The sequence below is a fragment of the Balaenoptera acutorostrata genome, chromosome 3 (assembly GCF_949987535.1).
Source record: "Balaenoptera acutorostrata chromosome 3, mBalAcu1.1, whole genome shotgun sequence".
Taxonomy (NCBI): domain Eukaryota; kingdom Metazoa; phylum Chordata; class Mammalia; order Artiodactyla; family Balaenopteridae; genus Balaenoptera; species Balaenoptera acutorostrata.
The window spans coordinates 10,642,078-10,667,868 of NC_080066.1; positions in this window are offsets into that span (position 1 = coordinate 10,642,078).

A 25,791-nucleotide genomic window follows, 5' to 3' on the forward strand; every position below is an offset into this window, starting at 1 on the left:
CATATATTAATTTACAAATTTCAGGTTCACTTGGCAATCTGAATAGCTGGGTCCCTTCTCCCCTCACACGCCAGGCAACAGCTGAAGGCACTTAATGCTCAATTCTGTGCCAGAGTCTGAGCAACGCAGGCGGTGTGACTTCTGTTTCTGTATGATTTCTGCCCACTCGGCTGCTCTGAGCTCATCGGGAACCAGAACCTTCCAGAGGCTATTGTACACATAATGCCAGCTCATCCTTATTTTTCAGTTTCAATTTTCATTGACTTAATACCAAGAGTGTTTTCTTCTTCTTCCTCTTCCCCATCAGGCCTTGAATGGCCACTTCCAAGAAATTAGGTGAAGGATGAAAGATAAGAAAAATATGGGCAAACACAGCTATATGAAAGGGGAGAAAAAAATCCATGGGCTGAGATGTCAATGCTTTGTGGCTACACATAATTTTCTTCTCTCACCAGCCATCCACAAAGAAGTAAGAGAAGGCAATGAGAAAGCTTTAAAATTTCACTAAAAGGTTATTCTACAATGTGTCAAACCTGGGAGAGCAAAAGGAATATGTGTACTCCAAAGCTGTTTCCCTTTGACTACGATTTCCCCCACTATTCCTCATGTTGCTAAAGATGAGTTTATATGACAGCTTCTTCCTGCTAAAACCATACTGAAATTGGAAAACCCTGGTAAGATCCAATTAGAGTTTTTGACATTGTTGTATTCTCTGAAGATAAGCCCTCATGTGGATGATGGGAAAATGACAAAATAAACAAAGCAAACCCTTCAACTCAGACTTTGTTTTTGTGTTCCTGAGATTGTGCTGCTTTGAACCAGGGGTTTCTGCGGAATAAATTCTCGAGATGAATGTGAGTCAGAAGCAGGCGGTGAGGCAAGAGCTATTAACTCAAAGGGATGGGAGATTAGGATTGGTGCTTGCATTTAGTTATCTCCACAACATTTTTCACTAGTGTTAAAATCAGGCTAAGTAATGGACCTTTTGATGGGAATTTTGCCCATTGAATAATGTTGAATTAAGAGCTGGCAAGGATAAGCACTGGCAATATTCAGTCATTAGTTCTCTACTCCCCCTTTTAAGACTTAAAAGGTTTCTTTTTTAAAAAAATAAATTTATTTGTCTATTTATTTTTGGCTACGTTGGGTCTTCATTGCTGCACGTGGGCTTTCTTTAATTGTGGTGAGCTGGGGCTACTCTTCGTTGCGGTGCGCGGGCTTCTCATTGCGGTGGCTTCTCTTGTTGCAGAGCATGGGCTCTAGGCACGCGGGCTTCAGTAGTTGTGGTGCGTGAGCTCAGTAGTTGTGGCTCGTGGGCTCTAGAGCGCAGGCTCAGTAGCTGTGGTGCACAGGCTTAGTTGCTCCGCGGCATGTGGGATCTTCCTCACCAGGGCTTGAACCCGTGTCCCCTGTATTGGCAGGTGGATTCTTAACCACTGCACCACAAGGGAAGTCCCTAAAAAATTCCTGTTTGAGGAAAGTTTCTCTCTCCTTCAAAGAGTAAGATCCAAGATATAAAACAGACTATAATCAAGCCACTGGGATTTCATGGAATATCTTCAAAAACTGGGGAATGAATATTTTCCTTTTTCTGGGGTAGTTGGATTTAGTTTTCTGTATCTCCCCACTGGCAGTGGAATACTGGAAAAAGGGTTACAATGACTGTGGGCCAGGATCTGTCCTCCATCCTCCCCTACCAGGCTTAGGTAGTAGCAGGGGCTAGGCTGCAAGTCTCAAGTCTGGAGCCCTGAAATATTACAGGGCTGCCTGCAGATCCTGTCCAGGGAATCGAGCAGGCATTTCATTCATTCATTTAAAAACTGATGTACTGAATAGCTGCTACGTACCAAGTACCTTCCCAGACAGTTGAGACATATCAGTGGAATAAAGATCCTTGTCTTCGTGGAACATACATTCTAGTGGTGGGAGGAGACAATATACAACAAAGGATAGAAGCCCTGACCCCCATTGGGATGGTATTTGGAGATATATGGGGTCTTTAGCAGGTAAATAAGGTTGAAGGAGGGTCATAAGGGTTGGCCCTAATCCAATAGGACTGATGGCCCCTTAGGAAGAGGAACGGAGAGAGATCTTTCCACACTGGTGCACATAGGAAAGGCCATGTGGGGACCAAATGAGAAGGTGGTCGTCTACAAGCCCCGAAGAGAGCCCTCGCCAGAAACCAAATTAGCTAGAACTTTGGACTCCTAGTCTCCAGAACGGTAGGAAAATAAATTTCTGTTGTTTAATCTGCTCTGTCTATGGTGTTTTGCTATGGCAGCCCTGGCGGACTAATGCAGTGACAGAGCTCGCGTACGCTGTGGACAGGTCAGGCCTAAATACAGAGTTAGCCCCTGCCCTCAGCAGCAGGCCCACGGCCCAGGCTTCAGCAGTGAAGCAGCCACTCATCTTGGCAAGCATTTCAATTAATTAGCCACGTTAAGATAAAAGCAAAACACCCGTGTGCAAGGACAAAGCGAAAAGCAAAATAGTTGATAAAGAGTATGGGGGCCAATCATTGGAATTTCCATGCGGCTCTTTGCCTCCCTGTCTATTAGGACAGGTAAGTGGGCTGGGGAGGACTGCCTGTTATCCCCGACATTGCATCATAGTAGAAGCACTTTTGGTTATTTTAAGGTGGGTTTGGCATTTTAAAAATCATCATCATCATCATCATCATCATCATAGCTATATGTTCATTATCTTATGTCATTCTCATAACAGTTCTAAAAACGAGATGCTATTTTCACCCTCTTTTACATAGGAGGAAACCAAATTTTAGAAAATCTGAGAAACTTTCCCATTGGTGCAGCTAACGCATAGCAGTATCTGACTTTGAGCCCTGCACTCAGCTGCCCTCTCCTGTCCCACTTCATTCCACCACAAATAAAAGCTGGGTTCCACGCCCAATACAGTTCCTGTAAGCTCTTAATAAATAGAATATATGCTGTGGTCGGTTTTGCTTCGTATTTTCTTAAGATAAAATAGTCTCAGAATTTACATGTCTATTATTCACTGTGAAAACGGACATAGTCCCTCCTATTTTCCTTTTAGCACTAAATGACATAGGTGACACCAGAGACTGCCCTGTGACATCAAAGATAAAATGAAATATTTTGCGACCAACACTAGGTAAATTTCATCTTGTCCCTTCTGCCTTTTCATTTTGCGTTGATATGATCATTGCCCTCAGAATACAGCAGCCAAAATCTTGTAGCATTTGGGTGGGGAAAAGTCCATTCTGGAGAAGCCGGATTACCCAGATGGAACAGAGAAATCTGCTACCGGCCTCCAAATATCAACAACGCATAATTAGCAGCTGCTAAAATAATAGAAGTCAATTGAACAAAAATATGGTACGTTCAGCATCGATTTATTAAATACCTTATGTTTCCAAACACTGCTTTCCACAGTGGCTGAAAAGCCTTTGCAGGGCATTACAGCATGTATCCCTGGGCACCAAACACAGAGAACAGACAGAGAGGTTTTTCGGATTTTCTTGGGTTTCTTTTTTTAAAACAAACTTCTAAAATGAGCTATTACTACGTCCCACAGACAGACACAGACATGACCGTTTTACATCTGCCTGATGAAAAAATACGTTTGTCAAAAGCAACTTTAAGAGGGCTGCCGTTCTCAAAGGCATCAACGGCCCGTCTCCCTGGGAGACAGCAAAACCCCGCATTTATCTAAATTATCCCAGTAATATGACAGAGTGATTGCTCACTAATGGTCAGTAACAGTTTTCTTTGTCGTTTTCCTAGTCATTACCTCCTCAGAATGAACTCCAGAATAAACTGCTTGCCATCCGTGACCTGAATGCTAATTTCCTCCTTACATTCGTGGCTGGTTCTCTAAAACACCTATACTTGGCTTTGACATTTCTGACATTTCCATTTTGTGAAAAAAGAATACCTGCCTTAGCTTGATGAACGCAGAGGTACTTTACATGCAAACAAAAAAATGCTGTTTGCATGTTCCCAGGTTGTGAATTCTGTCTTTCATCTGATAAAGCCTGCAGGGGCTGCGTGTTCAGAGAGGGCTGCCAGAGGTATTTGCAGGGGTGCGCTTCACTCCTGCGGCTTTATCAAGCTATGCCTCAGATTTCCATATTTCAAGCCATCCTCCTTTGAAGATATCGATGATACAGTAAAACCAAATGCCCTTGAGAGCAGATTCCGTGGATATTTGACTGCAGCCTCGTGAGTACCCAAAGCCCTGGTCCTTTCTGGGGTGTGGGGTGACCGACCACCTCTTTGTTGTATGTGTTTTTCTATCCATCAAAAGCTAGATCAGACTTCAAAAAGGCCAAGCCAAAGGGAGAATGGTAAGAAAGCAGAACTTTTTTTCTTCCAATAAATGGAACTGAGGACTTTTTAAATAAAGATTTTTAAATGTCAAACAACTGGCCGTACTAGGGAAAGTTGGTCACTGTAGTTCAAATGGCCCCTACACTGGGCGATTCAGTAATAGGAGCCAAAACAATTAGCCAGGACTCAGAACAGGAGCTGCAGTAGCCTCTACAGGCGGGACAGGCGGTGTCCGCTGTCCCCCCGTCCTGGGCAGAACTGCCAGCTCATGAAAGATGAAATGAAGTGAAGGAAGACACTACAGAAATAAATAACTGGGAATATTACCACCAGTGCATTTATGTGCAAAGGAAGTGCTGAGCAATTCAAGACTCCTTTGCAACCCAGCCCCACTGCTTCTCTGGTCGTTTTGACCACTTGTTTATTCACTTAGAAAGCAGCCATATGACCAATATTTTCTGGGACAGTCTTGACTTGAAAAGATTTGTCCCATAATACTTGGATATACTGGGACATGCTTGTCAGAAAAAAGCATCCCACTGTGGGCTGGGGAAACTATGGTTACTAAACTTGCACTAGACCAGTCTGTGTTCAAACACAGGCTCACGCCCTGTCACCTCGTTGTTACCTCTCCCTGTCCCATCTGGTCCATGTGACCAGACATTTAACCTCACTCCCCAGAGCATGCATGTTTCCAACCACCAATTATAACCAGCGGCCTCCATGCCCCATGGGCATCCCAAAGGTATTTTATCCAGAACAATAAACTCAACTTGTGTTATAGTCTGTCAAGTCTCACAAATCAGCAAACAAGTAGTTATCCTAGAATCCATTTTCTCCTTCCCTTCCAATCTGACCCCAGCCAATTCTGCTTTACTCTCTGGAGTACATTCTCATCTCTGCATGGCTGGTACCACTGCACGTCAGGCCTTCTCTGTCCCTCGTGTAAACTATTCCAGCAGACTCTCCGCTGGTCTCTCTACTTCCAGTTTCTTCAATTCCTGAATCTTTTCAACACTGCTTTCACTTCTATTTAAGTTAAAAAACTAAAAATTACCTTGTCATTCTCCTAATTTAAAATACATATTGCCCTCCCCGCAATTTTCCAAATGACCTCCTGTGGCATTTGATGTAAGCCCAACTCAGTCTCTGCCATTCAGTCTCCAAACCCCAGTCCAAAAAGCTTATGCCCTCATCACACTTGTGGTGTACATTTCACTTGTTTTGCTTCTGTTGTCACTTTTGTCAAAACTGTCCTTCACTCTCTCTTCCACTATCATGCATCTTTTAAAAACAACCTTAAATCCCATCTTCTTTGCGAAATTCCATTGCATCTCTTAAGTAAGTTAACCTTACTTAACACTTTCTCCATTGGATTTTTTTCTCTTCTCCATGCTTTCCTAGCTCAATTTGCATGCCTGTTATAGCACTTAACACACCGAATTGTAGTTGTTGGCTTATGTGTTTGTTTCCCTTTTAGTCTGTCAGCCCGTCAAGGGCAGAAACTATTTTAACTTATCTGTGTATCTCAGTACCTGGCATATCACAGACCCACAATGTATGTTAAATTGAATGAGTACAGAGGGTCACATTTGATATTCTAACTTGAGCTTATATTTTCCTCTTAAAACAAGACAGAAACCTTTTATTAAAAAAAAAAAAAGACACTACTTTTCTTATATGATAGTATTTCAGCTTCGAAAGTTTGTTCTATATTAATGATAATAACCCATCTTTTGCTTAGTGGTCAGATGTCAGGTAGTTCAATCACTCAGCAAGAATCCCAAGTAAGAGTGTCTCTGAATAGCAGAATCAAGAATAAGGAAAGGGACCAGACCCGTGGTTTGAGGGGCTGTGCAGAAACCCAGTGGCCCCTGGCTAGTGTGAGCTCAGACTTCTGCTGCCCTTTCAAAACATTCTTTTCCCTAACCCGATATTTTCCTCTGAATCTGGAGTCCCTTGTTAGTTGAATGTGATGTAAAATTTGGGGTGATTTACTAAGGGCTCTCCATATTATTCCTCTTCTGATTAAGGAAGGCTCTTGGCCAGGCCAACATCCATGAACCTTGCTCTGAGAAGAGGCACAGAGCGACTTCATTTCAGAGGAAGGGGCTGAGAACATCGTACGTTAAACTGCTTTGAATCATGCACTCGAGATCCCAATAGAAAGCCACCAAAAGCCGAACCCTTGGAGAACACGAGCCCCGATTATAACAAAAACAGCCCCACCTCCTCAGTGAGCCCAGAGCACGTGGCTGTGTCATCACCAGCACCAGGACTGATGCTCACGACGTTGGCAGTGAGTCATCAATGAAAGGCGAAATTCTGTTCCGTCCATCTATTAAAGAAGCCAGATGAGTATGGAATGATTTTGGAAGCATTACCCCCAACATGGATTTGTTGGACAATCTTATGCTTAAAGGAGTAAACTGCCATTGCCTGGTAATTTGCTTTGGGTCTCTTAGCTCTTCTCCTATCCACTCAAAATTAGCTGAGGTCTTTATCATATCAATAGACTGGCTCCAGACTAACATACCTGAAATTCATTTTTAGGTTTAAATGGTTTTGAAGATTATTCATCCTTGTGAGAGATACATCTATGGACTGTCATCTATGTGTGAAAACAAACTCTGAAAAAAATGCAAAACATTTAAGCTAATTACATAGACCAGCTTTCGATTGTGCCTAATTATAAACAGGGACTCTGTTTTCTTCTTTGCCCTCCTCTCGGACTAGACAGTGAGTTATTTGAAGCTGGACTGTGTGTAACTCCTCGTGTGCTTTGGGCAGCACCTGAAGGAAACGGCTGATGCTGTTAACATTGTTAACGTTGGTAGTGGTAAGGGACCATTAGCAGGGAACTTCAGCCTGGTCATCCCATACCGCTCCTGAGTTTATGTCTATCTCTATCTGGAGCACCCAATGCCACAGAGATGAGCCCTTAATGCTCCATGAAATACAGGAGGAGGAAGTGAATTATGGTTAAAACATGGCCAGATACATGCAGAGTCTAAGCTCGTGTTTAGTAGAGTATTCATAATTGATAGCCACTTTTGCTACCACTATAAATTGTACTCTAAAACTCTGAATATCTTGAAATAACATCAACTAAAGAAGTTTTCCGGGACTTCCCTGGCAGTGCAGTGGTTAAGAATCTGCCTGCCAATGCAGGGGACACGGATTGGAGCCCTGGTCCGGGAAGATCCCACATGCCGCGGAGCAACGAAGCCCGGGCACCACAACTCTAGTCCTCTAGAGCCTGTGAGCCACAACTACTGAAGCCCACGCGCCTAGAGCCTGTGCTCCGCAACAAGAGAAGCCACCACAATGAGAAACCCGCGCACCGCAACAAAGAGTAGCCCCCGCTCGCAGCAACTAGAGAAAAGCCCACACGCAGCAACGAAGACCCAACACAGCCAAAAAAAGAAAAAAATAAAAAAAAAAAAGAAACTGAGTAGACAGGAAGATAAAAAGAGGTAAGAGGGAGAAAGATAGTCCTATTTTCAGACCTTCTGTGGGGGAATTTATAAAAGTGATTCCTCTCATTAGTAAGAGATCACACTAGATTACATTTAATGTCCTTTCCAACTCCCGATTCCATGATTCCATGTCTGGATGCTTATTTGACTCAGAAGGGAATGAGTGATTGGCAGCAATAATGACTCAGCTCCAAATGGAATCTTAACAGCTATTTTTCGTTGTCATAGCTATTCAACCTCCAGCTTCTTAAAAAAATCCAGTGGAAGCACCCAGACAATAAGTCTCCTTGGGTGTCCTTCCATCAGACAGCAGCAGTATTCTGTGGTACACCACAGGCACAAGTCTGATATTTTTCTTCAGCAGTCACTGCAGAGTATGCTGGCCAACTGCTCTACACACTCACACAAACTCATTTAAACACAAGTGACACAACCTGAGTCCTGCAAACAGACCGGATTCACATCACCTCTGTGCTGCCCGCCTGTGCTTCCAGATTGCACTGCTCTGTTGTCTGCCTCTGTTATTAGGCAAGCAGCTTGGTTTAAATACCTGTTTATTGTGCAGAGATACATTCTCTAGGATTTGAACTGAGGCTGATTTCACCAGCTTGGAGAATGAGAGTGCAGTACGAATGATAGATTACTCCTGGAAAATAAACCATGGCTTGGAGGTTCGTAACCTAATCAGTTTGGTATGAGCCAGGAATCTTCCTTGTGAAACAATCCCAGGGGCACCCAGCCTCCTTACGAAATGACAACAATGCATTTCCATATGGAGGCACTGGGCATATCGTGGGGATATATCCATATAGCATGTGCTATAACCACAATCTACCCACAAACTGCTTGTTCCTAGCCCATCGGCTTCTATGAAACATTGACATTCTTTTCCTCTTTGTTTAAAGATTCGGAGGTCAGAAACCAATAGCTGGTAAAATAAACCCCGTGAATCTAGACATTCAGAAACTATCTATTTACTGCTATTCAGAGCAGAAGAACAGGCAGTTTGTAAGAAGATTGCAACTCCAATATCATAGAATGGCCTGTGGTTGACATGGGATGTAGAAATCAACAACACATTGGCACCCCCAGATCTATCAGAGCCAACAGGCCTGCCTGCCATTCTCCAATGAACCAAGTCTTTGTCGTTCTACAATAGGCCTGAGCCACCACTTTAATCAGCCATCAGCCACAGTAGATTGTCTCCCCAGGGTCATTTTTCTCCAGGGGTATATGTTCTTATGGGCAAGGCGAGACTCCCTCCTCAGCTGAGGGCCCCGTGGAGTGCCACGTGCAGGTAATAGGCACGTACTGTATACGAATACTGTTAGATAACAAGAGTTGGATGCTTTTATCACACAGCCGTGACTGTTTTCATGACATAGAACAGCAGTACTCTTCTTATGGATATTTCATTTGGATTATATTTAACTTTGAACAAGGTTGAGTTTTTCCTGAACAAGGTCGAGTTTTTCCTGAACAAGGTCCTTGCTGGAGAAGGTCAGGGCCATGTTCCAGGCAGACAGAGATTCTCTCTGATTTCCAGGGCAGTATTTTTTTATCATATAAGGTTGTGCCTGCAAGTGGTGTTTTAGCCTTTCCTTCTCCCACGTCAGCCAAGATCAGCAGCTGCCAGGCTACTTGCTGCACAGAGTCTCTTTCCTCCCCTGCATCGTAGATAGATTGCTTCATAAAATGTAGTTATAGCAGACACGTGTACTGCATGTACTTTGTGCTAGGCATTGTTCTATGTGCTTCCCAAGCATTAATTCATTTAACATTCATGAAGTAATGAATATTATGGAGTATAATACATTAATCCCCATTTTAGTGAAATAAGAGACACTGAGATTTAGTGATTTACCCCCAAAATCACACAGCTGGTAAGTGGCAGAGCCAGGATTCAAACCCAGACAAGCAAGCTCTAGAGTCTTAGTTCCTTCATTACTATATGATATTGTGTCTCACCGATTTTCCGGTGACAAAGATTATCTCCTTGATCAAACTCTAGCCTGGCTCCTCTGAGCCCTCTCTTCAACTAGCCCTCATCCTTGGCCTATAAAAGCTTGAACCAACATTAACTACTAACAGTGCAAAAATGCACCCCTAGGATGACCTAGCCCTCCTTAAAGTACCTGCCTGAGATAACTCAAGGCTGCCCAACCAATGGACTGTTTGTTCCAGCAACTCTTGAAGACAAGGCCCCGTCTCCCTGTCTCTGTGGAAGAGTAGGAGCCTAACTTTGACAGCATCAGTCAGTAAACCCAGATGAGTTTCCCTTGGACTACCCCCCTTTTCTGCTTTTTGTAATTTTGCACTTCTCTGACTCTACTGAGTCCCTGCCCACTCCCTCCTTCTCCTTGAAAGATGCCCAGTCACCTCTGTACAAATCAAAGTTGAGTTCAGCTCGTGGTAGGCTCTTGCCCTTTTTACAATTGTTATGACTCATTAACATCTGTCCTTACCACTTTCACTAGTGTCCAGCTTTGTTTACCTTTGACAGGGATCTGTGTGATTCTTCATTCAATTTCAATTCCCTTGCTTCTCCTTGGGGCCAAACCCAATGCAGATAAGCCCCCAGCACCTGCATCCTGTCCCCATTGTTTCAAACACTGGAATGTGGTCTTGTCTCGCCAGATATGCCAGGATGTCTGAGCTCTTCCATCCTTTGCCTGAGACCTAGCAGCAGGTGTTTTCTCCCTGTATTTCCCTGTACCCAACTTTGGCTTCATCTCATCAAGGCCACCCTTTTTATACATGATGGTTTCAGGTCCCAACTGTCTCCTAGATAAAATTTACGTTTTACATTCATCTCTCTGTGATTTTTGGAATGATTTAGAAGGGGAGAAAGAGGCAACACCATTTTCAGTCTGCCACTTTAAAAGTGAAATTAAGGATTAATTGTTAAAATAAATTAAACTCACTAATGATACACATCAAATCTAAAACTCAGTAATTTTGGATTGGTTGAAATGACAATGTTGGCGGGTAATCCCAAATCTTATACACATCAATTAGGACTAAAGCATCTCCTTCGGTGACCATGTGCAGGGCAGGTGGTACCATGTGTGAGAGCCTGAATATTTCAAATTTGTTCCAAGAAAAATATAATTAAGGTTTGCAATGGGGGAATCTTTTTCAGCTGGAATTGCTTGCAGGACATCACTCTTTCCACTGTAGGGGCTTTAAAATGACCCATAACAGAAAACGGACTGAACTGGAGAAAAGGCAGCCAGGAGCTCCGTGCAGCTCTCCCTGGTGTTAACCCTTAAAGGGAGGACGACAGGAGTTTTCAAAACATCCTAGAGGGAAGCAAGGCTTCCTTGCTAATTAATTCCCTGGGATTAGTCAGAGGGTAAGATCTGTGGTCGCAGTGGAATAGATTGTTTTATAAAGGCTGTGCGGGACACAGAGATAAGGAATGAGACTGAGAGAAACCAAGTAGAATCAAAATTTTAATGCTCCAGGTAAGCACCAGAATAAAAGAAGAAGAAAGGTATTAATTAATTTAGTCACACCAAGGCAAGTTGCTGCTCTGTGTGTGTCAGATTTCACACGTGAAATTTTTCTACTTATAATCTTACCCATTCATTTTTCATCCAGGCACTCATTTACTCACTAGTTTTTTGGGCTAAGCATAGGAGATTACTGTCAATGAAGAAGGCAGAGGAGAATTTTCATCCAAATCCACTTCTCCTAACAGAATATAGACTTCTGGTCCAGGAAGCAAACTTAATTCTCCAGACCAGTCTCTGAGGAGCAGCACAAAATGCCTGTGTTTTAGCAAAATGTTTTATAAAATCAATAATTAATCTGTTTTTTAAAATATAACATTAAGAGTAGGATGATGTCCTGTGTCCCTTTTTCCCAACCAACACCTAGTATCATCATGTGCATAGTAGACCCTTAATGAATATTTGTTAAAAAAAAAATGTATGTGTATGTATGTATATATATATATCTCATAAGAAAACAATAGTTTATCGTGCTGCCTATCAACTGCGTTACTCTGAATAAGGAATTACTGTGAAGGAGATATAGCTACGACAAATCATAGTTACATTAGCACGAAAGCAAATAGTATATCTAAAAGGCAAAGGGAGGTGATTCATCCACACAGGTGTCAGGGTGACAGTAGCCATTGGTTAGCAAATCAGTTATTTGTCACTTTCAAGGAAACCAAACATTTTCTTATTTTCCCAGAGATTGGACACTAAACTTCTTTCCATAAATGCTTTGGATCTGTAAAAATACTCATTAGTTCAAAGTGCCAGAATTCTCTGGAAGCCAAACGGTCTTGCCTTTGGGCAAGGTGACAGAACACGTTTACTTGCTCAAATGCCCTAGATACCAAATGTCAGACCTAAATGGCCCTAGAGCCACTGGCACAAAGCTCCTCATTAAAAGAGCCCACCCTGGGCTTCCCTGGTGGCGCAGTGGTTGAGAGTCTGCCTGCTAATTCAGGGGGACACGGGTTCGAGCCCTGGTCTGGGAAGATCCCACATGCCGCGGAGCAACTGGGCCCGTGAGCCATAATTACTGAGCCTGCGCGTCTGGAGCCTGTGCTCCGCAACAAGAGAGGCCGCGACAGTGAGAGGCCTGCGCACCGCGATGAAGAGTGGCCCCCACTTGCCACAACTAGAGAAAGCCCTCGCACAGAAACGAAGACCCAACACAGCCATAAATAAATAAATAAAAATAAATAAGTTAAAAAAATAATTAAACTATTAAAGGTTATGGAGAAAACCCTCAAATTGTTAGCTAAGGAGTGATTTACTTTATAGCTGTTTACACTTTAAAAAAAAAAAAAGAGTCCACCCAAAACAAAGGTGATGAATATATTACTTTTCATCTTCAGCTTTATTAAAAACTTTTGGTTCTTAACTTTGAAATATGCTGTTCTAATGAAAGTTCTTGGTTGCCAAAAACAAAAACAAAACAGAAAAGGGTGGAATAAAATACAATAAGAAGAGGAAAGTTTACTGAAAAAAATATAAGGAGGTCTCCAGGAAATGAAGTTGGGCTTCATGAAAACAGTACTTAAAATCTGGGAAGTCAGGAACCAAGTTCTGTCTGTCTGTCTGTCTCTCCTGCCCCCCACCCACCATGTGCAGGTCTCTCTGGCCACAGGGTCTCTCCACAATTTCATCTCTGCATATTGACTTGCCCCTTTCCTCTTCCTTTGATTCCCTTTTCCTGGGGGTGGTTGTAGCTTGTTATGGGGACCTTTAGTTTCTAACTACAGCTTCTGGCCTCTGAGCTCACATTGTTGATAATCAGAGATAGTAAGACGGTCACTGGCCATCCAAACTACTTGGCTTTTTTGAGGTCAGTCCCCCCTTTCCTGGCTTAACTGGTTAAAACATTTTATAAAATATGAGCCCTTTTGCTTGGGCTGGGGCTGGGGTGGGGGGAGAGAGGAGGTGGCACGAGGTGGGCCCTTCCCGCTCTGCCGACCACGTGCAGCAATGACCAGAGTTCTTAGAAGTCAAACTCCGTTTACTACAACAGCCCGTGTGTCTCAGAAAAGAAAAACTGCGTATTGAGCTCAGCCATCTTCTTATCTTTTGTCCTGTCATTTATTTATTTCTTTTCAGTAAATACTTATTGAAGGTCTGCTCTGAGGCAGGCACTGCACTGTGGGGAAATTTTTATCCTCCTCATCGCTCAGTAGGAGATAATGGTTTTTGATTCTGGAGTATGAAGTCATCTTTTAACGTCAAATGGAAGAAACCAAAGAAAACAATTACATTCTTAAAATGCCTTTTTTCAACCTAAGTATGCTTATTTGTCATTAGACATGATCTAAACCGTAGAAGAAAGACACTTGGAATTTAAGGAAATCAGGCCTGGACCCCAGGCTGATCCTTCATAAGTTAAACATGTAGATGCAGGCAAGTCCGTTAAACATAATTCTTCAGTTTTCTCATCTCAGTTTGGGACAAATAATATCTATTGTGCACACCTCACAGAGGGTCCTTGTAAGAGGGTAAAAATGTAGATATTCTGTATATGCAGCGATATGAGATTTGTTATTACTTCTCAAAAGATTTCCGAGCAAAGCAGTTTGGGATTTGAGGGCAATTCCGACTATGCCCTGTCCCATCCCACTCCCATTATATTGCTGTTAAAACACAGTTGGAGACTACTGTCTGGTTTTCTTTTTCAGTTACCTCTTTTTAAAGCTTGTCATATCCAACATAGTGAAATCATAAATATATACACTAGTTGATTTCTTTTAATTCCTGAAGAAGAAAAAAGTGCAAGGATTACTTAAATAGATATACAATTAGCCCAATTTTCCAGTTTTTCCAAAAGTGTGTAGATTAATATAAATTGCCAGTAATCTCGAGTATCCCTCCAGCACTTCTGCACGGCTACGCAGAGACCTTTTCCAAATCACAGAAGCACACGGCTCATTCTCTGAGAAAACGCCATTCTTTTCAAGGCCAGACAAAAGAAAATGAATTTCAGTTGAGGCCAAAGACATTTTAAGTGAGACCTCAGAGAAACTCTCTAAAAGTACTTATTTCTGTCTAATGCTAGAGTTCCTTAGAAACCTCATACTGAGGGACAGAGCAGTTCCATGGATTAGTCTAATTCTTGCTTTTAATAGGGCATATCAGTACGTTCTGTCTCCCTGTTCTGGTTCTGTCTGTCTGGAATAGTCCCTGCTCAGTCTCTCTGCCCCTCTGGCTCTTCGCCGTCACTGCCTTGGGACCAGATGCCCCATCCTGTCAGGATCTGCCCCCTCCTTTTAAAGCAACCCAGACATCATTCCCTTCAGCAGCCTACTCAGACCTTTCATTCAGAGTCTTGGGTAGACCTGGGGAATTAGTCTTCTCTAAAAGCTTGCCAGGTGCTTTTAGAAAGTGTCACCAGTGTTACACAGGAATCACAAGGAGGAAACAGGGAGAAGAGTCCTCAGAGCCCACGTGCTGTTGGGTACAAGCTCAGACACCCCTCCCAGGAGAGGGGTCAGGGTAGCATATACTTTGCTGGGTTGTTTCGGTCAACTTTGCAAGTAGCCACTTCTCCTTGGCCAGAATGAGAGAACTGGTTAATGTCAGGCGAGTGGTGAGAAGGCCAAGTCCATTGTCTCCAGTCTCCCAGGGGTAAGGTGATCATTAATGACGAGGAAAAATTGGGCTGGAAAAAATGGCTTTGTGAAGCAGTGGAAGTGAACCAAATGAATCTATTTCTCCCTTATTTCTGTTATTACTGTTGCTTTGAGTCTACGAGGCCTCTGTCTTGGTACAATTGAGGAGGTATTTCTCTCTGCTTAAAATGTAAAGTGCATTTCTAGGACGTCACACACAGAACTTGCAGCTTTATTGGTGTCTCTCAGAGGCAGCACGGGGACTGCCTGCCTCAGTGCCACCGGGTACTTCGTGAAGTGCAGCTTCCGGACCCCATCCCAGGTGAATGAACAAGCATCGCTGGGCTGGCGTTGGAGAATCTTCATTTAACTTAGATTTTACTTGTTCATGTGTCCTCAGGGTGTTTTTCAAACACAACTCCCTCTCAATAAATTGCATTTGCTTTTTTTTTTTTTTTAAACAAAGCTGGAGGCAAGAGAAGATGGTCTGTCTTCCTTAAAGTACCAAGAAAGGTACGTGCCAATGACATAGTTCCTGGTTTGTTGAGGCATGTGATGGCCCAGACAGCGGGCCCACGGTGATACTGGGAATGAGGCTCCTCCTGCTGCCATAACTCGCCGTGTTAATAGCCAACAGTCTCCTGTTCCAGAGTGTTACTGTGTCACCGAGGAGCGAGAGTCTGTGTTACATGACTTAGCATCACTTTGGACCAAATGATTTTGTTTGACGATTTTTGTTTGACTGCAGGTGTTCCCCAGGAAGCCTTCAGAAATCAGTTCAGCCAAAAGGCAGGAGTAGTAATGTCACTTTAAGAAGGCCAACTTGGGCTTCCCTGGTGGCGCAGTGGTTGAGAATCTGCCTGCTAATGCAGGGGACACGGGTTCGAGCCCTGGTCTGGGAAGATCCCACATGCCACGGAGCAGCTGGGCCCGTGAGCCACAATTGCTGAGCCTGCGCGTCTGGAGCCTGTGCCCCGCAACTTGAGGGGCCGCGATGGAGAAAGGCCCGCGCACCGCGATGAAGAGCGGTCCCCGCACCGCGATGAAGAGTGGCCCCCGCTTGCCGCAACTGGAGAAAGCCCTCGCACGAACCGAAGACCCAATACAGACAAAAATAAATAAATTAATTAATTAAAAAGAAAATCCTTAAAAAAAAAAAAAAAAAAAAAAAAAGAAGGCCAACTTGATGGACAGGGTGTAGACCCCAGCCCAGTGAAGTAATTCAAGGTCACAAAGTTAGTCCCTCTAACCAGGCAGAGGTCACACACTGCACTGCAGAGATTCTCCCTTCGCTAAGGAAAGCCCCCAGTGTCTCAGAGCCGGCCCTGCTCTCGAGAAGCACTGAGACACAGCAGAAGCAGCAACAGGGGCTGGAATCCACTGCCAGCCACTCCCTCGTAGAGCTCCAAGGAGGAAAGAAGCCAGGCTCGTCTTAAAAAGAGTGAAAAGAGGCATTTCTTGTCCTACAAACCACACATGAATTCACATGGTTCGGGTTTATAGGATTTTAGAATTGAATCCATAGATTGGAGAGTAAAGCTCATTCACAAGGGCTCACTTACAATGAGCCTTAAGGACTGGGAAAAAGAACAGTCCCTGCTCTGCCACTGGGCACCGGAGGCCACCTCCAGAGGCTGGAGTGACAGGCAACTTGGCAACTCCACTGGCCATGAATGTGGCACAGAGCCCTAGGCCAAATGTAAGCACAAGGACCACTTTTACATGTTCCAGTTGCAAGCTTTGAGTAGGCACTTACTGAATACTTGCGGATGTGATGGATGTAGCAATTGGCAATGAGACAGAACTCCCGTCCCAGCCAGGCAGCTGCTGTCTATTTTTCACGGACTGTTTGTCAGGATCTGTTCTGCGATAGACAGAGCCTCACAATAGCTAGTTCCAAGACTTGATTTGAAACCAAATGGAAAAGAAGCAAACATGTGGGACATATCCAGGTGTTTCTGGAGCTACACTGATATCGCCCTTGTCATCATCAGAGAGAAGGAAACTTGAGATTAAACAGTAAGTTGCTCACAAAAAGGTCAGGGGCTGGAACAGAAAGCAGGAAGAGCAGCTTGTTAAAATTAATCCAATCCGAGTAACTTAAATAGACTTTAAAAATCACACACAGGCGCTTGACAGAGCATGTGGGGATATACCAATGTAACTTTTATGGGTAGTTTAAATTCTTTAATTAGTATAAATCTTCCTTTAAGATGAAATGCATCAAAGGATAAACAGATGGCTGTCGAGTAAGCACATTCAATAAACTGGCTTACTACTCTTTAATGTTAGCCATGCAAGCAGAATGCCTGCTTGATTCATTAATCCAATTGTTTTTAACCATTGTGTAATAAATGACAGTGGTTCTGAAAAGATCCCATTCATACACTGCTGCTGGCCTTGCATGGCATTGATGTTTATTGTTAATCCATATTCTCTTACAGGCAAATGTAATTATCCTTTATTATGCAGATATTAAGTGCACAGACCGACATAATCAGAAACGGCTTCCTTCAAAATACAGTATTAAGAATGCATACACATAAGCTCGAACTGAACATTAAAAAACAACAATTCTGTCATGAAACAAAGCATGTTATATGAGCAGTTAACTAAAATGAAATGGCAAAACCATAATAAGCTCTGAGGTTTCTGGATCCTCTTGCATCAGGCCAGTCACCAGATCTCCAGTTCACGCCTCCTTTTCTTGTCTAAGAGCTGCCAGTGAAAGCAGCATGTCTTGGGAACATCAGAAAGAAGGACGCACACTTAGAGAGCAAAGGGAGCAGGTGACCTGCACAGAGAATGGGGATGCCCAAAATTGGAAAGGAAGAGACTTCTAATCATAATAATAATCAAGATGGATCATGGAACTTGGAAAGGATGACATATAGCACAACAAAGATATATAGGCTACTGAGTAAAGGGATATTTTCTTATGAAATTAATTTTCCAGATAGGCAGAATATGAATTACTCTTTAAAAGAGGGAAGAGTAGGGAATGCTAGATGAGACCCAGACTTAGAGGGTATTTTCGTCTTGTAAGGAAGGACGTAGACTAGTGGATAATGATGTCTTCCCTGGTTTTGACCGTAGCCTAGTCTAAACAAGTAATAATAAAATAAGGCATAAAGGTAGAACGAAATAAAACATCTTGATAAGCATAATAAATAACTAAAAAGAAAGAAAGTAGAAGATGATTTAAGAGAAATGGCGATACTAATTTCATATAAATGAGGATTATGTTTAGGAAGATTAACATAGTGTCTAGGTATGCGATCCTCTTCGGGGGTAGCAGAAAAATGTCCTGGGAGCTTTTCCTCCCTGGAGCTCACAGAAAGTAATTCTCTACGTTAGACAGGGGTACAGTGCAAGCAAGAACAGCCAATGCTTTGGCAACTTGTGTTGAATTGGTTGAGAAGTTTGCTTTTTGGGTCCTTGAAACTTTATCAAATGTCAATGCCATTTAGAGATGTAAATAAATAATGAATGAATGAATGAATGTTTATCGCGGAATGATAATGCTCCATCATATCTGCAAAATTGAAGCCTGTGGCACCAGAATTTGGTGAACTAAGTAATGCAAAAAATAAGGTTCACTCATCTTCTACTTGTTTATTCTATATAGTTCATCAGACCTTGAATTCATGAAGCTGGCCAGAGAAGGCACCACAGAGTGTTTTTGCTTATATCAGATAAGTCAACTAGCAAAACAAGGAGAGAGAGAAAAATAAACCCTGAGCACATCATCAGATAATCAAAGATCCGGTTGTCCTGCCTTCCCAGTTTCATTTAATCTAGATATCTCTAAGGCTGATGATGCTGAGTACGTATGAACTATAGACTCAGAGAACAAGAAAGACTTCACAGACTGTCCCACCCAGTCATCGTCTTTCACAGATGAAGAAACAGGTCCCCGAAAAGGTGAAGAGCCTTGTACAAGATCTCACGACAATTTAACAGCAATCAACATGAGAATTCTGGTCTTCTGACTGCCAGGCCACCCTCATTCCACTGCAACACGCTGTTTTTCAGTGAGAAATGTCTCATTTGATCTGTTTCATTTATGTATCTGGTCATGGAATGCCCACACTGACCAGAGCAAATGAGGCTGGGTGGCAGTTATAATAAATAACACATTCTCTAAATATGTCATCTTTCTGTGCAAGTCATGTTTATCCACTCTAATAAGTCATCTTCACCTTGTGCATTATAAAACATCTCTTAGAATTAATTTTTAAAAAAACTTAAAAGTCACCATTTTCCAGCATGACCTGTGCCACCAAAATCCTGCTATCTATATTTAAAGTAATATTTTATAGAAGAGTAGTGACTTCTTCCAGCTAAAAGCCACAGGCTTTTCACAGATATCAAATGTTTGTTAAATGAGATTTTTACAGCCTGGCATGAGAGATCAGACACATCTAGATTGTAAAAGTTAAGACACAGCCAGGTAGTAAATCAACCATATCTCAAAAAAATCTGGAAATGTTTTTAAGGCAAATATAAGAATAAAATATATATAAGAATAGCTAATGTTTATTGAGCTTACACCCTTCACGAAATGGATCACGGACCTAAATGTAAAATACAAAATATACAATTCATAAAAGATATCATAGGAGAAAACCTAGATGGCCTTGGGTATGACAATGACCTTTAGATATAACACCAAAGGTACAATCCATGAAAGAAATAATTGATAAGCTGGACTTCATTAACATTAAAAACTTCTGCTCTGCAAAAGGTAATGTCAAGAGAATGCGAAGACAAGCCACAGACTGGCTTGCAAAAAATACATCTGATAAAGTACTGTTATCAAAAATATACAAAGAACTCTTAAAACAACAACGAGAAAACAACCCAATTAAAAAATGGACTAAAAATCCTTAACAGACATCTCACCAAAGAAGACGTACAGATGGCAAATGAACACATGAAAAGATGCTCCACATTCTAGGTCATCAGGGAAATGCAAATTAAAACTACAGTGAGATACCAATATACACTTTTAGAACGGCCAAAATCCAGAACACTGGCAACATCAAATGCTGGTGAGCATGTGAGGCAACAAGAACTCTCGCTCATTACTGGTGGTAGTGAACAATGGTACAGTCACTTTGGAAGACAGTTTTGTGTTTTCTTACAAAATGAAACATTCTCTTATAGAATCCAGTCATCGGGCTTCCCTGGTGGCGCAGTGGTTGAGAGTCTGCCTGCCAATGCAGGGGGCACGGGTTCGAGCCCTGGTCTGGGAGGATCCCACATGCCGCGGAGCGGCTGGGCCCGTGAGCCACAATTGCTGAGCTTGCGCGTCTGGAGCCTGTGCTCCGCAGCGGGAGAGGCCGCGATGGTGAGAGGCCCGCGCACCGCGATGAAGAGTGGCCCCCGCTTGCCACAACTAGAGAAAGCCCTCGCACAGAGACGAAGACCCAACACAGCCATAAATAAATAAATAAATAAAAATTAAAAAAAAAAAAAAAGAAAGTGTGTCATGATATGACTTTCCTTTTAAAAAAAAAGAATCCAGTCATCGTGGTTCTTGGTATTTACCCTCTGGAGTTGAAAACTTATGCCCACACAAAATCCTGAAAACAGATGTTTATAGCAACCTTATACAAAACTTGGACGCAATCAAGATGTTCTTCAGTAGGTAAATGGATAAAAAAACTGTGGTCCATCCAGACCATGAACTATTATTCAGTGCTAAAAAGAAATGAGCTATCAAGCCATGAAAGGACATAGAGGAACCTTATGTTCATTTTACCAAGTGAAAGAAGCCAATCTGAAAAGGTTACATACTGCATGATTCCAACTATATGACATTCTAGAAAGGGCAAAACTATGGAAACAATAAAAAGATCAGTGGTTGCAGGGGTGATATGGGGGTGACGGATGAATAGGTGGAGGACAGATGATTTTTAGGACAGTGAAAGTACCCAGTATGATACTATAATGATGGATACATATCATTATACATTTGTCCAAAGTCAAAGGAAAGTACGACACCAAGAGTGAACCCTAATATAAACTGTGGACTTTGAGTGGTTATGATGTGTCAGTGTAGGTTCATCAGTTGTAACAAATGCACCACTCTGGTGGGGGGCATTGATAATGCGGATTACGCATGTGGGGGGCAGGTGGTATATGGGGAATCTCTGCATCTTAATTTTGCTGTGAACCTAAAACTGCTCTTAAAAATTATCTTAAAAAAAAAAACAGGTTAATGATGATACTTTGCCGTGTTGTTCTGAGGATTAGATATATTAGATTTGGTCAAGTGACAAAGTACACTCAATAAGCACTCAATAAATAAATAAATAATTTTATCAGTACTTTTATTTATGCAACTGTTTTTATTCCAACTGATAGATTTTAAGTTCCTTGATGAAAGGAACTATATTTTACTTCCAGCATGTGCTGGAAGTTGACACGTGATAAATGATAAAAATTTGCTGGAATAATTCCTTCTTAATCAAACTAAATTGCCCCTAAATGTCTATTTGCAGAAAAAAAAAACCCTGGTTGCTTCAATTCAGATGCAGAATATACACTGCTTAGCTGTGCCAAGATCAAAGATATGTCTGTTTTAAAACTAAAGCATTGACAAATAAGAACTGTATCTAATTCTCCAATTAAATCAAGGTAGCCTCCACTTCTACTACATCCTAATTACTGAGACTGTTGATGCTTCCCCCCAGTGACCCTGGTGATAATGATCTGTTCTTTCACAGGAGAAATTTCCAAAGAAGAGGCTGTGTTGGGTAATGTGGCATATAATTCTCTTAGGGATTCCTTTTTTTTCCATGTCCCTTATTTCCTTCTTCCAGATATTTTGTCTAAGCCATTTCTAAATACTGCCGGAAATTGATTTACAGAGTCATACAATTTAAGAGCTGCATGGGATCTTAGCAATTATGCTTCATTTTGCAAGTCACTGAGATCAAAAAAGATGAAGGACTAAAGGTCACACAGTGAGAAACGAGTTTTGCAATGGAATCGAAACTACTTTTTTCGTTGTTAAAAACAAGACAACAGGCCCCAAACGAAGTCACTGGTGCTAAGCCCCAAGTCACCAAACTGAGACTTACTACCTTAGCTACAGACTTTCCCAGGAATGGAATCTTAAACCTGGAAGGACCCGGTGAGCACTAAGGAGTTCATATGTCTGATAGATCCCTGCTGTTCCCTAAAGGAAGGTGACCTTGACACAAACTACTCTTTGCTGGTGTAACTTCCTTGCCCTCTTTGATCCTCCACACCTTCTGCCTATATAAGTCTTCCATTTTGTACAGCACCTTGGATTGCCTTTCTAGCTGCTAGCTGGGATACTGCTGAATTCGTGAATCAAATCTTTGAATAAAGCCAATAAGATCTTTAAAATTTACTGAGTTGAATTTTGTTTTTTAAACACTATGTTAAAAAACTCTTTAGGGAAACAAGAAAATGTAAGTTATAAAAATAGTCCCATGAAGCCATTACAGAAAACAAAACAAAACCAAAAACCTCTCTCTGCTGATTTGGAAATCGTAGAAGCAGCAAAATATGAAAAAAAAAAATGAAAAATAAGGACAATGAATAAGATTAAATGTAATTCCACTAGCAAAACATAAACATACAAGAGGAAAAGTTTTGTGTTTTTTTTTTTCTTCAGAACGCATGTGAATGACCCAAGTGAAGCAATGGGCATCCTGCTCTAAGTCGCCTTTGTTCTTCCCATGTTTCAGTTCTAATCCTGCATCTTTCCTGTATTTGAGAACCAAATCAGTCGCAGAGCAAGTCACACACTTGGATCTGCTGACGTGGGTCAGGATCCCTCACGCAGTGCGGCTTCCTCTTTCCGTTGCTGAACCTTTTCTTTCTTAATCCTTTCCGATCTGAGTCCCCCCATTTTTTTATTTCTAAGCAATTAATTTCTTGGCTGGGGCGCCATCCACAGGTGTGCATGGCTGGCAGCGTGCTGATGGGCTCCATCTGTTGGCTCCTGATAACGGCCTCCCGGGGGCCCCCGGGTTCTGTCTCCACGCTCAGAAAAGCCAGCAGCATCGCCATCTATCTGCAGGCAGGCGACAAAAGCCCTGCAGCTCACGCAGTTATTCAACGGGAACAACTGGTTACAGACGGCACGTTTAGGGAGACAGTTGGGAGTCTCTGGAAGGGGGGACAATGGTCCCACATTGAGTGATGCTTCCTACAAAGTCCACGGTATTTTTTTCCCTCTTTGGAAAAAAAAAGATTGGATGGGGAAACGGGAAATTTGTGACCATTCTAGGGGGAGAAGTTGTAATTCCTGACTCTCCTTGGCTTCACACTTTAAAAATGAAAGATGAGGGAAGGGGGAGGTATAATAATTATAATTGAGTTGTGATGTAAATAAATGAATACAGAAATGGTAAGGTTGGCGTCAGAGCCTCTGGAAAGATTTGGTTGGAATGGTGGGTTTTTCTTGGAAAAAGCATTGGATGTTGTCTGAGGGGCACCAAAATGCAGGTGACACTCCACTTCTACAAGAAGGTGAGTTAGGTGTGCGTTCAGGGTGGGTGGGTGGAGATAAAATGAAAATCACTTTAACTGTAAAACAGATATTCCATAGGCTATGGAGGATCAAGGCAAAGATTTTCAAATCAGATAGATTTTTAACTTTTTCTTAAATTATTTATAATTAGCAAATATTTCAGATTGAGGCAAATGGCTGAAGTATAATATTTGGAGGGAGTACCTGAAGCCTTAAAAAGCAAAAGTTTTGTGCCTTTCTTATCTCATTATTTTGTTCCCTTAGACACCATGTAGGGACAATTTAGCCTCATCTGAATGTACCATCCCATCCTTGCCAAAAAAAGCAATGATATTGAAGCAGTCAGTTCTTCTGCTTTGATGTATGAAGCTGATGTTTTAAAAAGAAGCAGCCTTCAATGTATTAAGTTGGATATTTCCCCTTTCCTTATATATCTTCTCTCTCGTGTCTCTCTCTCTCTCTCTCTCTCTCTCTCTCTCTCTCTCTCTCCCTCCCTCCCTTCCTCCCTCCTTCCCTCCTCTCCCCCTCCCTCTTTTCTCTTTGGAACCCAGTAAATGTAAGTCCTCTGCTAAGAGATAAGCACATCCGAGACCTTTTCGAATCCAAGCTTCTGATAACAGCCTGTCCTCATGGACACCTCAGACCTTCTATTGCACCCTCTGACATGTATCCAAACTCCTCCCTTAGTGCTTTCATCTGCTTCAGAAGACAATCTATATGGAGATTTGAGAATCCCTAATGGGTAAGGAATTTAAATGCATATTGGCTAATAATCATATAAAATGACTTCTTAACCCCTTTCACAGCTGATGGTTAGAAGATGAATATATTTCAATAAGTCTTTCTTTTCTACTCTTAGACTTAGGACTAACGCCATCTACTGGAAAGAATCTGAGGTGAAACAAAGAGAACAGACAATTAAATTAGTCTAAACAGCACCAACACTTCTGGACTTTAAGTGTAAATACAGATTCAAGATGCAGTCAGCCACATCCATACTAGGGAGTAGGATGGTGGGGGGCAGGTATTTTGGGTGATATGGCACTAAATAACTAATTTATGTTTACAATGGATTATTTGCATGATAGACATACATTTTCATGGTCATGATAATTGACAAGACTCAGATGTCTGTAAATACTGCTTTCTTTTTTTAATCTCTATGATTTGATTTGATTTTTGCTTCTTGGTGTCCAATTCCGTTCTTGGCAGAAAGTATAATCTGGTCGCTTCTGAATTGTTCTTCTATCCAATTTCTGTCAATCCATCTCTATACCTTATTTTGTTTTCTATTCTATGTTCCAATCCAAGGTCTGATTTCCACAACTCTCAAACGCAGTCAAGTGAAAGTTCTGCCCTTTCCCTACCTTTTCCTGGAGGGTGGAGAGAGGGAAGTATCAAAGTTCAGGGAAAATGAATGTATCAGTGCATAGGGTTCGTCCATAGTCACAAGTCTCTCACTATAGATGGTAATTGCTTTGGCTGAGACTCTGCCCCAACCTCAGCTCTGAGAACATGGGAAACTCAGGGTTATCAAGGGGCACAACACTGTCCTCTAACCCCCTCACCATCATCTCTGTGAGATACCAACTACCAGAGAAGGAACTGAACAGACACTAGTGTTCTAGTTTTCTCAATGTGTAGAGCACTTTCCCTTCATCTCCTGTCCCCATGAGAATTTGAGGGGGTTGAGTGGCAGAGAGAAATGTTCTTCTACCATAAAATCTCCCTCCCTTGTTTCAGGCTTTATTGTCTCATGCCCAAAGTATCTCCTTACAAAGCTAAAGAGTATGGAACAGTCTCTATAGTATCATGGGTGTTCTTGGTTTAGCTGCCAGTTGGGTTTTGGGCAGGGGGGTACACATATTCCAGACAGGCAGGAAAAAGCACACGTCCCCATGTTACATCAGAATACGTAGCGTTGTTAATATACGCTGTTAAGAATTAAAAGTCTGAGGTCCCACATTAGAATAAAATATATTACTATGTATTTGAGACAGTATGTGTACTTTATAATCTAAATTCTAAAAGTAGAATAAAAAATTCAAGGACAGTGAAGAAACCAGGCAGATCTGTTTAGAGATGTAATTTAAAAGTAGATTTTTATAAAAGTATAATGGAAAGTAAACATATGAGTTGTTATGTAGCTTTGAACACTTTGCACTTTTGGTTTGCTCATATTTGGGAGAAAATCAGCCTGTTTAGGATTACTACCACACATGATACAGGGAACATTCAAAAACTCCCCGCATTAAATAAAGCAACACTGTACTGAAAGGTCAGGCCTGATATGGTCCCCAGGTAGATGACACTGTAAAAAAAACTTCCCCAAAGCAGGTGGAAACCTGGGAGGACTCAGGAAAGGAAATAAATGAAGGTTTTTTTTCT